A 16,599-nucleotide genomic window follows, 5' to 3' on the forward strand; every position below is an offset into this window, starting at 1 on the left:
TGATCATGGCATAATCCTCAACCCAAATATAGGAGCCATTTAGCTTAAATTCCATGTCTACTGAGCAGGAAGCAATTCAAATGGTAAAACATCTGACTTCCCTCTGCAATAAGGGAGGATTCACGCTTTCCAAGTGGATCAGCAACAGTCATGTTGTATTGGAAAGCATTCCACCAGATGACTGAGCCAAAGAGACCAGAGAGTTGGATTTGAACAAAGACAATTTGCCAATGTAAAGAGCTTTGGTACGGCACTGGTGCGTTGAAGCAGATGTGTTCAAGTTTAGAATCTCGATCCAAGAGCGACCATGTACTAGAAGGCGTATCCTATCCGTGATTGGTTCCGTTTATGACCCTTTGGGATTCCTTGCACCATTTACACTGCCAGGCAAGTTGATTTTGCAGGTTCTTTGTAAGGAAAAACTTGGATGGGATGAGAGTATAACACAAACTTCCTCTCACCGATGGACAGAATGGTTAGAAGATCTCAACAAGATCTCAGAATTCAAAGTAGACCAGTGCATGCAGCCTACAAGCTTTGGTAAGATCAGATGTGCACAGCTGCATCATTTCTCAGATGCCAGTGAAAGTGGCTAATTCCAGAATGGAACTTACTGCCGAAGTCTTAGCTGTTAAAGTTGACATATTGCTGCAAAAAGAACTACAGCTTCAACTGGAAGAATCTATCTTCTGGACTGAGAGTACCACGGTACTTAAATACTTCAACAATGAGAACAAAAGTTTTTTGACATTTGTAGCAGACAGAATCTCTTTTGTTTGGAAGCTACTAATGTTTCACAATGGAAATATGTCAACACAAAAGAAACCCTGCAGATGAAGCTTCTAGAGGACTGACAGCAGATTGCTTCTTAAGCAATAAGAGATGGATCAATGGACCAGAGTTTCTCTGTAAGCCAGACAGTGAATGGCCAAAACTTGACCTGGGATTTGAAATCTCTGCTAATGATCCGGAAATTAAACAAAACCTCACAGTGAACGTTATTGCTAAAAATCCTATTATTCTCTTGAAGGACTTTCACATATCAACATTATCTTTACGACATATCCATGAGTTGATCGGACATGGAGGAAGAAGTTTCATGCTGTCAAAACTTTGGACTTTTGTGTTTTGGACTATATACTGGGGATCATGCCTGATGTTAAGGGTTTTGTGCGCACGGTATGACTTCAGACTAAGAATAACGTTTTAATAAGACCAATAACCAAGTTATGCTTGCTTCTAGAAGGCGAAGGTGAAGATGGAAGAATCACTGAAGAAATCTGAATGCGGATATATAATGCATGCTATTTTTTGATTTTGATATATGTTAAGCCTTTATAGCTACTTTTTTGGTACCCAGACGTGGCGCCGACAGACAAGAATCCGAAGCAAAGAAGTTGAAGCCAAAGAACCGAATGGAAACGAGGCTGAAATGCCAATAAACCGAAAGAGTCTGAAGACAAAACGCCTACTAACCGAAAGGACGGGATGTCTAAATGCAAATTAACCAAAAGGGCGGGACGCTTTAAAGCAAACTTACCGAATGGCCGCTCTGTCGAAACACCACCTACCTGGAAGGCGGTGTCACCTACAGGCCAAAGGACCAACTGCCGCTCAACAGAAACGTCCAATAACGGACATGACGTTGCCGGGGGGCGGGACTTGTCAGCAATTGGTCCGGACCCCCTCGTCCATCACATCACTGTGAAGGCATGAACATTGTCCCAAACCTCTGCTCCACCCGACCCGCAGCCCGCGGAGGGTGGCCGTGGGAGAGTGGGGGATGTCCCGAGGGATGCGCACCTTCGGCCACTTTCAACTCGGTGCTTGAGTTCAGATTCCCCAGTCACCTATGGCTTGTGTGGGAAAATGAACCCCACGCTCCTGTCTCCCCCTTCTCTCTCCCCTCTTCTCTCTCTCTCCCTTCTCTCTCTCTCCCTCCTCTCTCTCCCCTCTCTCTCTCTCCCCCCTCTCTCTCGCCCCCCCCCTCTGTTTCCCCCCCTCTCTCTCTCCCCCCCTCTCTCTCTCCCTCCCTCCTCCCTCCTCTCTCTCTCCCTCCTCTCTCTCTCCCTCCTCTCTCTCTCCCTTCTCTCTCCCCCCCTCTCTCCCTTCTCTCTCTCCCCTTCTCTCCCCCTTTTCTCTCTCCTCCGTCTCCACCCACGGGAGCGTCCCACAGTCACTGACCGAGATGCACCGCTATCGGACCCCAACCCCCACACCAAGGTGATTCACCCCCATGGCGGGGACAGAGGTTTATTTATTACCGTCTCAGTGCTTGCGGAACGCACCCTAGCTCCCACGCACAAACAGGCAGCATCTCTGGAGAGAAGGAATGAGTGGCGTTTCGTGCCGAGACCATTCTTCAGAGTGTGTCTGAAAGGTCGCGACCCGAAACGCTTCTCTCGGTGTGCATCTCTCGGGACATCCCCCACTCTCCCACGGCCACCATCCGCGGGCTGCGGGTCGGGTGGAGCAAAGGTTTGGGACAATGTTCATGCCTTCACAGTGATGTATGTGGTGGACGCGGGGGTCTGGACCAATCGCTGACAAGTCCCGCCCCCCGGCAACGTCATGCCCGTTATTGGAATTTTCTGTTGAGCGGCAGTCGGTTCGTTGGCCTGTAGGCGAAGCCGCCTTTCGGGTAGGTGGCGTTTCGACAGAGCGGCCATTTGGTAAAGGGCCTGTCCCACGAGCATGCGACTCCATGCGGCAAGCGCGACCTAACGTGGTCGCTTGAGCCGTACGGCCTCGCGGGGCCAGTCCCACTTCGATCGCCGGAGCCGTATGGAGTTGTGTGGAGCTGGTCCCGACATCGCGAGGGGCTCCGAAAAACTGACCGTTCAAAGATTCCGTGCGGCAACGGCTTGCCGGCCCGCAGCCGCCTCGACGCCGTATGCAGCGCCTCGACGGGCATGCGCAGCGTCTCGATGCCGTACGCAGCGTCTCAACGCCGTACGTCACGCGCGAACTTCCCGCGGACTTCGCTCGAACTTCACGTCACTCACTCGACCTCCACGCGGCCCCCGCTTCCGATTTGGTCGCGCTCGCCGCATGCAGGCGCATGCTGGTGGGACCGGCCCTGTACGGGGATCACTCGACCTCCGCGCGGCCCCCGCTTCCGGTTTGGTCGCGCTTGCTGCATGCAGGTCGCATGCTCGTGGGACAGGCCCTTTAGTTTGCTTTTAGGCGATGCAGCTTTTCAGTTCGTTGGCTTTTAGGCGTCCCGCCCTTTCGGTTAGTTTACATTTAGGCGTCCCATCCTTTTGGTTAGTAGGCGTTTCATCTTCGTAATCTTTCGGTTTATTGGCGTTTCGGGCCTCGTGTCCATTCGGTTCTTAGGCTTCGACTTCTTTGCTTCGGCCTCTCGTCCGTCGGCGCCATGTCCGCACAAGACTTTTTTGATGTATTTTTATAATTGCCTCGTTATATATTCAGAACAATTAGAGGCCGGTATGTAATAGCCATTTAGCTTAACTCAGTGTGCTTTAACTATAATCAGTTACCTTTAAATTTTATCTGCCTGTAATTATGTGGGTGGGATGTATTACGTGGTCGGAGGCGTGTTTGTGGCTGGGATTTTCAGGCAGACGCGCCAGTGATTTTTAGTTTTAGTTTTTAAGAAGCATGGGAAAGGCACAGCTTTTGACCATGCACGAGTTTGACTACGAGTAAGATCAAAATGTACTTAAACAAGGAGAAGTTTGGATGAATATCTTACTGTTTTTACTACGACAATAAAGAAACTATTAATTAAGAGACTGTGTTTTGAAGGTTTATCTTTGGACGGCTTTGAATGTCTCGTGGAGAGCTCGCATGCGTAACAAAACTATTTCCTTATCCCTGTCTTTAATCATAGTGGCTAGAGGAAAAATACCTTGAACGATATAATAAACTGCCACTACACCAAATACGTAGCAGGCATTAAGCCTTTGGTAAATAAAAATGATAAGCTTCATCTGTGGGAATGGTTTATCGTAAGCCAACAACACAATCACATTCAGAGAATGTAGTTCACATGTGTTCCTTGTGCAGGGAAACTGTTCATGAAAACAACTGACAGCAAATATGCAGAAAGCAGATGATGAGACGGAAACACAAAATGTGTGAGAAACATTATTTGGAATATTCCATATTGGGAAGACTATTTTCTCTTATATTTGAGGGAGTATGGTGCTGTGGAGATAGTTACACTAACATGGGAGGAAAATAATCATCTCATAATATTGATAGTGGGGCCTATGTATTGTAGATTATAGCAGGTTAGCACGCAACAAAAGCTTTTCACTACACCTCGGTACACGTGACAATAAACTAAACTCATTAGCATAATATTGTTACAGTGGTAAAGTTTAAGATAAAATACGACAGGCAACTTTTTAGAGCATGATAATTGACAATTTATTTAATTCTTTATTTCGAACAGAATAAAAGAATAAAAAGCAAGTGTGAAACAGCATACAAAAAACAAAACAAGAATATTTATAAAGTGTCATAAACAATATTTATAAATAAATGAAATCGTATGTGTCCGAAAAGAAGCAGGAAGCAGCCAAAGCTTATTAATTCCCACCCCTTATTCAACTGTTTATAATCTATATTACTAAAAGTAAGATCTTAACTGCTTTTGACTTACTGTGATGTGATTTCCGAGAGAACGCCGCCACTTACGGCCGTCATTTTTGGCCACCTCGCTCAGAGCCCCCCTACTGGACTGGAGGATTTTTCCCATCTATGAAAAATCAAAGAGATATTAATGTTTTAAAAAAATTCGCCATTCTCTCTGCTGCCCCCGCTGGCGGCAGGGGGAGGGATTATAAAACCCAGAAGTGTCATGCCTCACTCAGTCTCTGCCAGACGGAGGAAGCGAGAGGATCATGGCTCTCTGAGCTGCGAATAACACTGAACGCACGTCTACTCCACGGTGAGTCCCCGGGATGTGGTTTTCAGCAAATGTGTTTGTTGTTTGCAAAGTGTTTTCCCAATTGGGTTGGCTTTTTAAAGGGCTTTAAGCAAATGTGTTTTGTTGGCTTGCAAAGTGTTTTTGCCCACTTGGGTTGGCTTTTTAAAGGGCTTTCAGCAAATGTGTTTTTTTGGCTTGCAAAGTGTTTTTGCCCAATTGGGTTGGCTTTTTAAAGGGCTTTCAGCAAATGTGTTTTGTTAGCTTGCAGAGTGTTTTTGCCCAATTGGGTTGGCTTTTTAAAGGGCTTTCAGCAAATGTGTTTTGTTGGCTTGCAAAGTGTTCTTGCCCAATTGGGTTGACTTTTTAAAAGGCTTTCAGCAAACGTGTTTTGTTGGCTTGCAAAGTGTTTTTGTTCAATTGGCTTGGCTTTTAAAGGGCTTGCTTGCAACTGTTTTCAGATGGATAAAGCGTGAATAAACATTTTATTAGATCAGGACTGAGTTTAATTTCAAAATTGGCGCTCATTCTGTGATTTTCGCTTAGTTGCAAGATGGTGCCGATGACGTCATTTCTGGTTAGCGGCATGCTGGCGCTGAGTGCCTCATTTCCAGTTCGAGGCAAGAAGTGAGAGGGTGACGTCAGGATGGCGCCGAGTGCAGGCGCCGTTGAATAATTCAAGAGAGCTGACTGCTCTGGCTATGGTGAGTGTGTTTGTTGGATGTTGTTTAAAGCACATTTTTGCTTCAGCACCAGCAGCCTCTACAGGAGGCTTTAAACATTCGTTTTACACAGTGTGTGTGTGTGTGTGTGTGTGTGTGTGTGTGTGTGTGTGTGTGTGTGTGTGTGTGTGTGTGTGTGTGTGTGTGTGTGTGTGTGTGTGTGTGTGTGTGTGTGTGTGTGTGTGTGTGTGTGCGTGTGTGTGTGTGTGTGTGTGTGTGTGTGTGTGTGTGTGTGTGTGTGTGTGTGTGTGTGTGTGTGTGTGTGTGTGTGTGTGTGTGTGTGTGTGTGTATGAGTGCGTGCGTGTGTGTGTGAATGAGTCTGCGTGTGTGTATGAATGAGTGTGTGTGTGTGTGAGAGAGAGAGAGAGTCTGTGTGTGAGTATCTGTGTGAGGTGGAGGGTGTGTGTGATCAACAAATAAAAAATAGTACAAACTAGCGCAACAGAAAGCACCCCCCCCCCCCACTGGCCAGCAATATTGGAATTGGTGGAGAGGTAGAATATTGCGTTGGGTGACCAACCCTCCAGTGTGATGCTGGGACCCAACGGGTCTCACTTAGTCTGGTTATCTTATACAAATTTATAAGCTATAAACAGCTATTGCCATATGTACACCAAATTATTTACATTTGTACAATAATCAAATTTTTCAAAGCCATACATAAAAAGAGAGAAAAAAAAAGAAAAAAAACCCTCATATACTATACAGTATCTCTTAGTCATATATACAACCCATCACCCTATAATCACCCTTCCCAACACAATCAGTATAACAAATATCCCACTCCAAATCACCTATCCTCATCTCAATGCTGAGCCACCAGGTGATGGACCTGTCATCCCTTGAATGAAGCTTTAGAACCATGGATCTGCAAATGCTGGTTTATACCAAAGATATGCATAGAGTGCTGGAGTAACTCAGTGGGTCAGGCAACATCTCTGAAGAAAAGGTATACCAGTGAACCAGGGAATTACTGAGGGAATGGTCTCTGCGGAAAGGGGTGGAAATGGAAAGATGTGCCCTAGTGAAATCCCATTGGAGGTGCAGATAATGTTGGAGGATGATGTATTGCACCTCTCCGTACAGTCTGAAGAAGGGCTCCGACTCAAAACTTCACCTGACCTGCTGAGTTACTCCAGCATTTTGTGTCTATCCCTTGAAGTTTTGTGCATTTTGCTATTTTTGTCTGTTATGTTTAGGCCTATTCAACCTGAAAAGTCAAGGTAATTATTTCACAGCAGTTGAAGCCTCATATAAACTTCAAATCGCAATTGTAAACAGAAAATCCTAGGGTATACTTATTAGGTGAGGCAGCAGCTGTGGGAAAGAGAAGCAACGTTAATGTTTGCCACACTAAAATCAATGGAACAGGTTTTAATTTAGTCTTGGCGAACTCAGCAGGTCAACTTCTTCCAGCGTCTGTTTTTGTTCTGGATTATTGCATCTTCAATCTCTTTATGGGCCTGTCCCACTTAGGTGATTTTTCAGCGGACTGCCGGCGACTGTCAAGTTGCCGGCAGTCGCCTGAAAAACCGGCAAATGGAACGACGACTGTCAGAGTGCAACACACACACACACGTTTCCTTCACCACCCCGTTATGCAGGCAGGGGACAGGGCAAGCAGGGGAAGCGTTGTCTAAAAAATTCACACAGTGCAAAGCCAAGGTGATGCAGACACACACCGCGATGAAGAGGAAGGTTGGCGCTGTAAAAAGATGGTTAAAACACAATGTAAAGTAAGTCCGTTAAAAGAGGGGGGGGGGAGAAGGGGGGAGGAGACAACTTATAAGAAGCCAGAGATACACGACTGTGAAGCTCGGCGGACATCAACATCGGTTATCCTTGGTTCTGAAAAATACTGCTTGCCCTTTTTTACAAAGCAGGTGGTCTAACTTGTCATAGAGTGATACATGGTGGCATGGTAGTGCCGTTAGTAATTAGACAGGGTAGGCAGTCAGTCGGCTTTAAAAAAATCTTGAAAACCGCGCATGCACAGATTGTTTTCTCCGGTAGGCAGTCAGTCGACTTTTATAAAGTAATTTGTCTTCAAAAGCCTTATCTCTTAATAAAGTATTTAAAAACATATACCGTCTTTCCCGGCAATGAAGACACACCTGCGTCGAAGACGCACCCCCTTTTTGAGTAGCTAAATTTTGAAAAAAAGCCTGGCGGGACATAGAATTTCTCACACACAAAATAATAAAAAATAAAAAATAAAAATAAAGAAAATAACAATTCAATTTGCCCAAGGCTTCCATATCTCCATTCTGCATGACTGAATGGGTGGGGGTGGAGGGTAACGGCAGGTGGAGAGATGGTGGGAAAAACGGGAGCACACTGGGACAAGTTGAATCAGTTGTGATATTATTGAATGACAATACTAGTTCAAGGGGCCAATTGAGGTTACTTGCGCTGACACAGGAGAAAGCTCCACCGCCCACTGTCCTGTTATCCATCGCCCGCTGACCCGCTCTGCTCTATGATTGTGCTCTTGAGCTGGTCCCCTCACTGTCAGGTCTCCGTGGCAGGTCAAAAATAGGGATAACGAGAATTTCAAAACTAATACCAACTGCTTCTGTTGACAAGGCAGCAGTTCTCTCTGTTATTCTCACTTGACTAACAATTGCCACACACCTCCAAAGCCCGCGTGCCACGGGACTGGCCGTACCGCCCAGGTCGGCTCGCTTGCCCCAGGTCTGGCTCTGACATCCAGGTCGGTTGCGTGCCCTGCGAATGGCTGCAGTTTCAAGGTCGGCTCGCTTGGGTTCGCTTGAGTTTGGGTTACGGGTCGGATCCGGGCCGTAGGTTTCCGCCCCCTGTGTTAGGCCTCATTGTGTCCTCCCCATGTTTTAAAAGCGATTTGGCCATAGTCTATCTTTGTTGGCTAACAATCTAGCCTTCGGCCTCCAAGACGCAGGTAAATTTCCGGGCCTTATTTTAGGGTAAAAAATAGCATCTTCATTGCCGGGAAATACAGTAGCTCAAAGAAATTTACTTACCACATTATTTGTACACGAACTCCATTCTTCGCTCTTTGTTTCTTAAAATACTCTTAAGATAACGACAATCCATGTTTGAAAAACCCGCCAAGAAACTTGCACTGTGCACGTGTGAACTTGCATGTTCACACGGGATAGCTGGTCCCCCAACGCAATATTCCACCTCTCCACCAATTCCAATATTGGTGGCCAGTGGGGGAGTGGGGGCTTTCTGGAGCACTAGTATAGGTGTTGTGGGCTGAAGGGACTGGTTTCCAGAGGGCTAGTGTGGACATTGTGGGCTGAATGGATTCTTGGGCTGGCAGCTCAGTCACTCAGGCCTGGTGGGCTGGCAGCTCAATCACTCAGGCCTGGTGGGCTGGCAGCTCAGTCACTCAGGCCTCGTGGGCTGGCAGCTCAGTCACTCAGGTCTGGTGGATGGCAGCTCAGTCACTCAGGCCTGGTGGGCTGGCAGCTCCGTCACTCAGGTCTGGTGGATGGCAGCTCAGTCACTCAGGCCTGGTGGGCTGGCAGCTCCGTCACTCAGGGCTGGTGGGCTGGCAGCTCAGAATATGCCAGAAATTCTGCCCAAAACAGGTGATAGACTCTGTGAGAGAAGGGGGAGAGTGGAGAATCAATTTTAGACATTTTTCATATTTTTCTGCAGATCACAGCAATGAAGGAGGAAAGCCTATTATGGCCTAGATCTCACTGGGAGCCAATGAAGGGAGGGAGAAAAATACTGGGTTGAACTATAATACTTGCAGTGTGAATACTTACTGATGGGCCGAAGGGACTCCTCCTGGGGTAGTACACGACTGATGGGCTGAAGTCTGTTTACATAAAAATCAGAGTGGAATATCAGTGAAAGGCACTCGTTCTGGTCGTTTTCTGGCCTGGCACGGGCCTTTTGGGCCAAAATGCTCTTCCTGGGCTAATACAGGCATTTTCGGCAAAAGGGATTTCTCAGCTAATAGGGGCCATGTGGGCCGAAATGAGTGGTTTCAGGCAGTCCAAACAACTCATTTCATTTCATTTCCATTTCATTTTCAAGCACAGGGCAGGCAAAACAACATCTCATTTTCATTTCATTTCATTTCCATTGCCATTTGAGCTTCAAGCACAGGGCAGGCCAAACAACTCATCTCATTTTCATTTCATTTCATTTCCATTGCCATTTCGAGACCCTTCTTCGGACTTAGTCATTCTTAATAATGTAAATGCACCATTTAGTTTTACTTCAATTTTCATGATGGAAATTTAAGTCGAATTAAATGTTGTATTCACATCACTATTCCATGTTGAAATTGATGTGGTGAAGTTGTTAGGTCAGGAGGACCATTAAAGATGCACTGCACACACTAACAGAGTCGAACAGTAACATGCAATCAAATCAGCACACAAAACATTTTCTAAAAAAAGGTTTTAATTACTGCAAAAACTTACAGTATTTTATTTGCAGTTTTTGCATGCTCCTTTATAACATTTTACAACAGTACAACTTGATTATTAAAGCAAGGACAACTTCAATTCTTGATTTAAGATAATGTATACAACAATGACCCCGATCATCCCATTCCACCCACTCATCACTCTTGACTAAACCAAAATTACTTCTTAAATATTGGTCATACATTTGGTGCACAAATGCTCCAAATTAAGGCTCAGAATGCACCAGAAAGCATCTAAAACCCCAGAGCTTCCAGGGCCCTTAAGCGGGCCCTGGGCCCGGCCGCTAGGGACTTCGTGCTTCGCTCTTGTGATATGCGCTGCGTGCACTGATTTCACATAAAATTTTTGTAAACCTGTCATGCCACCTCCCTTTTCGAAAAGTTTCGTATGGGCCTGAGTTGGAAGCAAGATCGCATTTTGTCAAACATCAGTCCCTTATCCCGTTAATGTGACTGACCACATGATGGAGCTAAATGAGCATGTAATTTGTAGAAACAAGGAACTGCAGATGCTGGTTAACAAAGAAAGACACAAAGTGCTGGGGTTAATCAGTGGGTCTTGCAGCATCCTTGGAAAACATGGGGAGGCAATGTTTTGGGTTTGGGTCTGAAGAAAGGTCCCGACCCAAAAAGTTACCTGTCTATGTTCTCCATATCCCTTCAACCCTTTCCTATCCATGTACCTGTCTAACTCTTTCTTAAACATTATGTAAGTCCCAGCCTCAACTATAATAATAATAATAATGGATGGGATTTATATAGCGCCTTTCTAATACTCAAGGCGCTTTACATCGCATTACATCCATTTCCGGAGGAGGCGCTGTCTTGAACGGCTGCCTGTCCTGCAGATGTCCGTTTTTTTTTCCCTTCTTTTTTATTATTTTTAGTACGTTGAGTGTGTAGTCAGGGGGCCTAATCTTTATATGTGTGGGGGGTGGTGGGGGGGAAGGGGGAAACTGCTTTTCGAGTCCCTACCTGGTCGGAGGGGTTGCCTTCCTCCGAGCAGCGACTTCGACCTGTCCTTGCGGCCTACCAGCGGGTCCTGGAGCGACGTTTCCCTGAGGGGACCTGCCCAGAACATCGGCTTTGGCGGCGGCGCAGAACATCGGCTTTGGCGGCGGCGCAGAGCTGGAGCGCTATTGCGGAGCGGGCGATGCCTTTCCTGGGTCGCCGCGCTGGAACTCCAGTATGCTGGGACCGCTGATAAGAACATCGTGGAGCCGCGGTTCTGTGGAGCGGCCAGCTGCGACGCTGAACGTTACATCTCGGAGCCTGGGATCTCTCGTTGAGATCGCCAGTGTGTGGAGCTCCGTCCGGCGCGGTCTGTTGACTTGGAAGCCGCGGTCTCCGGTGGGAAGGCGGTCGTTCCTGGCACCCCAAGCCGCTGGGGTTCTCCCGACGCCGGAGTACCATCACCCGGCGAGAACATCGGGCGCCGTGGCGGCGACTGTGGAGGCCTCAATAGGCCCGACTTTGGGTGGACAAGAGGATGGGGACTGGACTTTGTGCCTTCCCCCACAGTGGGAACCACTGTGGGGGGATGTTTTGTGTTGAACTTCTTTTTGAATACTATGTTGTATTTTTATTAGTGTGCTGCAAGGACATCAGAATTTCCCCTGAATAAGGGGATTAATAAAGTTTAATCTAATCTAATCTAATCTAATTATTCATTCACTCCTCAGTCACACTCGGTGGTGGTAAGCTACTTCTGTAGCCACAGCTGCCCTGGGGCAGACTGACGGAAGCGTGGCTGCCAATCTGCGCCTACGGCCCCTCCGACCACCACCAATCACTCACACACATTCACACACATTCACACACAGGCAAAGGTGGGTGAAGTGTCTTGCCCAAGGACACAACGACAGTATGCACTCCAAGCGGGATTCGAACCGGCTACCTTCCGGTCGCCAGCCGAACACTTAGCCAATTGTGCCATCTGTCATAATCTAGCTCCTCTGGCAGCTCGTTCCATACACCCACCACCCTTTGTGTGAAAAAGTAACCCCTCAGATTCCTGTTAAATCATTTCCCCCTCACCTTAAACCTATGTCCTCTGGTCCTCGATTACTCTACTCTGGGCAAAAGACTCTGTGCATCTACCCCATCTATTCCTCGCATGTTTTTATACACCTCTATAATATCACCAATCCTCCTGCACTCCAAGGAATAGAGTCCCAGCCTACTCAACCTCTCCCTATTGCTCAGACCCTCAAGTCCTGGCAACACCTTCATAAATCTTCTTTGTGCCCTTTCCAGCTTGACAACACCTTTCCTATAACATGATGCCCAGAACTTAACACAATACTCTAAATGCGGCCTTACCAACTTCTTATACAACTGCAACCACCTCCCAACTTCTATACTCAATACTCTGACTGATGGCGAAGGTGCCATAAGCCTTTTTGACCACCCTATCTATCTGCGACTGCACCTTCAAGCAACCATGCATCTGCACTCCTGGTTCTCTCTGCTCTACAACACTCCCCAGAGCCCCAAGACACTGTGTAGGTACTGCCTAGGTTAGACTTCCTAAAATGCAACACCTCACATTTCACTGTATTAAATTCCATCAACCATTCCTCCGCACACCAGGCCAAGCGACCCAGATCCTGCTGCAATCTTTCACAACCATCTGCACTATCTGCAAAACAACCCATTTTTGTATAATTTGCAAACTTGCTAATCTTGCCCAGTATGTTCTCTTCCAAACCATTGATGTAGATGACAAACAGTAACGGGCCCAGCACCGAACACTGAGGCACACCACTAGTCACAGGCCTCCAGTCCAAGATGCAACCTTCCACCATCACCCTCTGCTTCCTTTCAGGAAGCCAATGTTCTATCCATTCAGCTATCTCTCCTTGGATCCCATGCAATCTAACCTTTCAGAGCAGCCTGTCATGCAGAACCTTATCAAATACAGCTCAGTCATCATCGACCTTTTGGTCACAACTTCAAAAAACTCACATCAGATTTGTGAGACACGACTTCTTACGTACAAAACCATGCTGACTATCCCTAATCAACCCTTATTCGTCTCAATGCCTGTATATCTTACCCCTCAGAATACCCTCTAGTAACTTTCCAACTAAGGATGTTAAGCTCACCGGCCTATGGTTCTCAACATTTTTCCTGCAGCCCTTCTTGAATAAAGGCACAACATCTGCCACCCTCCAGTCTTCCGGCACCTCTCCTGTATTTAAAGACGACTCGTAAATATCAACTAGGGCTCCCGCAATTTCCTCTCTCCGCAATGTCCTTGGATATATCTGACCAGGCCCTGGAGATTTGTCTACCTCCATAAACGACAGTACCTTCAGCACCTCTTTGACCATAACACTGACTGTTCTCAAGACACTTCCATTGACTGCCCCAAGTTCCTCCGTCCTACTGTCTTTCCCCTCGGTAAATACTGATGAGAAATACTCATTGAAGACCTTGTCCATCTCCTGTGGCTCCACACAAAGTGTTGAGGGGTCCCACTCTCTCTAGTTACCCTTTTCCCCTTATCTATATTACTAAAAGTAAGATCTTGACCGCTTCTGACTCACTGCGATGTGATTTCTGAGAGAACGCCACAACTTACGGCCGTCATTTTTGGCCACCTCGCTCAGAGCCCCCCTCCGCCAGACTGGACCAGAGGATTTTTCCCATCGATGAAAAATCAGAGATATTAATGTTTTTTAAAAATTCGCCATTCTCTCTGCTGCACCCACTGGCGGCAGGGGGAGGGAATATAAAACCTGGAAGTGTCGTAGCTCACTGAGTTTCTGCCAGACGGAGGAAGCGAGAGGGTCACGGCTCTCTGAGCTGCGAATAACACTGAACGCACGTCTACTCCACGGTGAGTCCCCAGGATGTGGTTTTTAGCAAATGTATTTGTTGTTTGCAAAGTGTTTGCCCAATTAGGTTGGCTTTTTAAAGGGCTTTCAGCAACTGTGTTTTGTTGGCTTGCAAAGTGTATTTGTCCAATTGGCTTGGCTTTTAAAGGGCTTGCTTGCAACAGTTTTCGGATGGACAAAGCGTGAATAAACATTTTATTAGATCAGGACTTTGTTTAATTTCAAAATTGGCGCTCATTCTGTGATTTTCACTTAATTGCAAGATGGCACCGATGACGTAATTTCCGGTTAGCGGCGTGTGCGTGTGTGTGTGTATGTGTGTGTGTGTGTGTGTGTGTGTGTGTGTGTGTGTGTGTGTGTGTGTGTGTGTGTGTGTGTGTGTGTGCGTGTGTGTGTGTGTGTGTGTGTGTGTGTGTGTGTGTGTGTGTGTGTGTGTGTGTGTGTGTGTGTGTGTGATCAACAAATAACTAGCACAACAGAAAGCCCCCCCCCCCACCCACTGGCTCGCAATATTGGAATTGGTGGAGAGGTGGAATATTGCGTTGGGTGACCAGCCCACCCGTGTGATGCTGGGACCTAACGGGTCCCACTTAGTCTAGTGTATTTATAAAATCTCTTGGGGTTGTCCTTAATGATGTCTGCCAGAGCTATCTCCTGGCCCCTTTTTGCCCTCGTGATCTCCTTTTTTACTTTGCTCCTTAGTTCCCAAAACTCATCCAAGGATGCACTTGATCCCAGCTGCCTGTACATATCCCATGTGCCCTTATTCTTGACCAATGCCACAATTTCGCTCATCAACCAAGCTTCCTTACATTTGCCTCCCTTACCCTTCAACTCTCAATATTCATGATTTTATACACCTCTATAAAAGTACTTTAAGCATTTTCTTCTTCAGCTTTCCAGCATATGTTGTTTAGTTTTGCTTTTGACTATGCTGGAGGATTGTGGCCCATTGTCTATGATGTGTCATTCCTTAATCTATACTCTATCTGGCTATCACTTGATTTAAGATAGACACAAAATACTGGAGTGACTCAGCGGGACAGGCAGAATCTCTGGAGAGAAGGAATGGGTGACATTTCAGGTCGAGACCTTTCTTCAGACTGAGAGTCAGCGGAGAGGGAAACTAGAGATATGGAAAGGTAGAGCATATAAGATGTGAAAAGGACAGATCAAAGCAGCCGATTTTCAAGGAAATGTACAATGGTTCATTGATGGCTCAGGAGAAGGGGACAAGGCTTACATTCAGTAAAATTAATCAGGACAGTGAAACTAGTCGGAGAACTAGGATGGGGAGCGACGGACAGAGAGGAAGAGAGCAAGGGTTTCTTGGAGAAATCAATACTCATACCGCTGGGCTGTAAGCTGCCCAAGCAAAATATGAGGTGCTGTTCCTCCAATTTGCATTGGGCCTCACTCTGACAATGGAGGAGGCCCAGGACAGAAAGGTCAATGTGGGAATGGGAAGGGGAGTTAAAGTGTTTGGCAACCGGGAGATCGCATAGACCCAGGTGAACTGAGAGAAGGTGTTCAGTGTAACAATGCTGTGCTTGGTCTCGCCGACATATAGGCAACCGCTTTGTAGGTTTAAACATCAGTCCGACATATTCACAAGGGAAACTTTGCAAGATTGCCTGAACTATGATTAACCTTGGCATATCCGAATTTGTTATCAATCAATCAATCAATCAATCAGTTTTATTCGTCACATTGCACATAAAGTGCAAGTGAAATGAATTTGTCAGCAGCGGTACAATAATAAAGAACACACAAACACAATAAAAATTTAACACAAACATCCACCACAGTATTCATCACTGTGGGGGAAGGCACAGAATGGCCAGTCCTCCTCCATTTTCCCCCGTGGTCGGGACCTCAACCCTCCGCAGCCGCCGCTGCGGGCGTCCAGATGGTAAAGGACAAAGTAAAGTCAAGGTAAGTCCAGGATCGTCTTTTCCCCACCGGAGACCGCGGCTTCAGCTGGTGTAGGCCGCAGGCCTGCGGTCGAAGGTTTAAAATTTGCGCCGCAGCCAGAAGCACCGCAGACTGCTGGGCCGGCTGTCGAAGATCCCCTCCAGGGGTGATGGTAAGTTCACGCCGGGCCCGCGGTAGAAGTTGGCCGCGGGCCGGCATTCGGAGCTTCTTCTTCCCCCCGGGTCCCCCACAAGGGATCCCGGGCTGCAGACGCCGCGCCAGCTGGAGCTCTGCAGACCGCGGCTTCAGGATGCCGGCTGCCGCGGGCTAGTGAAACGGAGCGCTCCCCTCCAGCGAGCCCCAGCGAGGGCTCGCCCGCTCCATGCCAAGAGTCCACGCTGCGCCCGCCGCTGAAGCCCCGGGCGCGTCTCTGGGAAAGGCCACACCGATCCTTGCTGTTAGGCCACGGGGGAGGCGACCTGGAAAAAGTTGCCTCTCCATGGAGGAGGCGACCAAAGCGGTTTCCCCCTTACCCCCACACCACCCCCCACACAAAACGCACCGAGAAACATCAAAAACATACTGTAAAACACACTAAAAAAACAAAAAAAGTAGAAAAAAACGGACACGCTGCTGACAGGGCGCCGGCTTGCAGCGCCCCCACTGACCTGAAAATCTGTTATCTGTTTGATGTTGAGTGTTTCATCGTTTTTATTTATTCTTAGTCTATTTCATGTAGCGGATAAGATACAGCTTCAGAGGGTCACGTCAGAGGGCAACGAGGAGTCAACCAT

Source organism: Amblyraja radiata, chromosome 21 (assembly GCF_010909765.2).
Source record: "Amblyraja radiata isolate CabotCenter1 chromosome 21, sAmbRad1.1.pri, whole genome shotgun sequence".
Lineage (NCBI taxonomy): Eukaryota > Metazoa > Chordata > Chondrichthyes > Rajiformes > Rajidae > Amblyraja > Amblyraja radiata.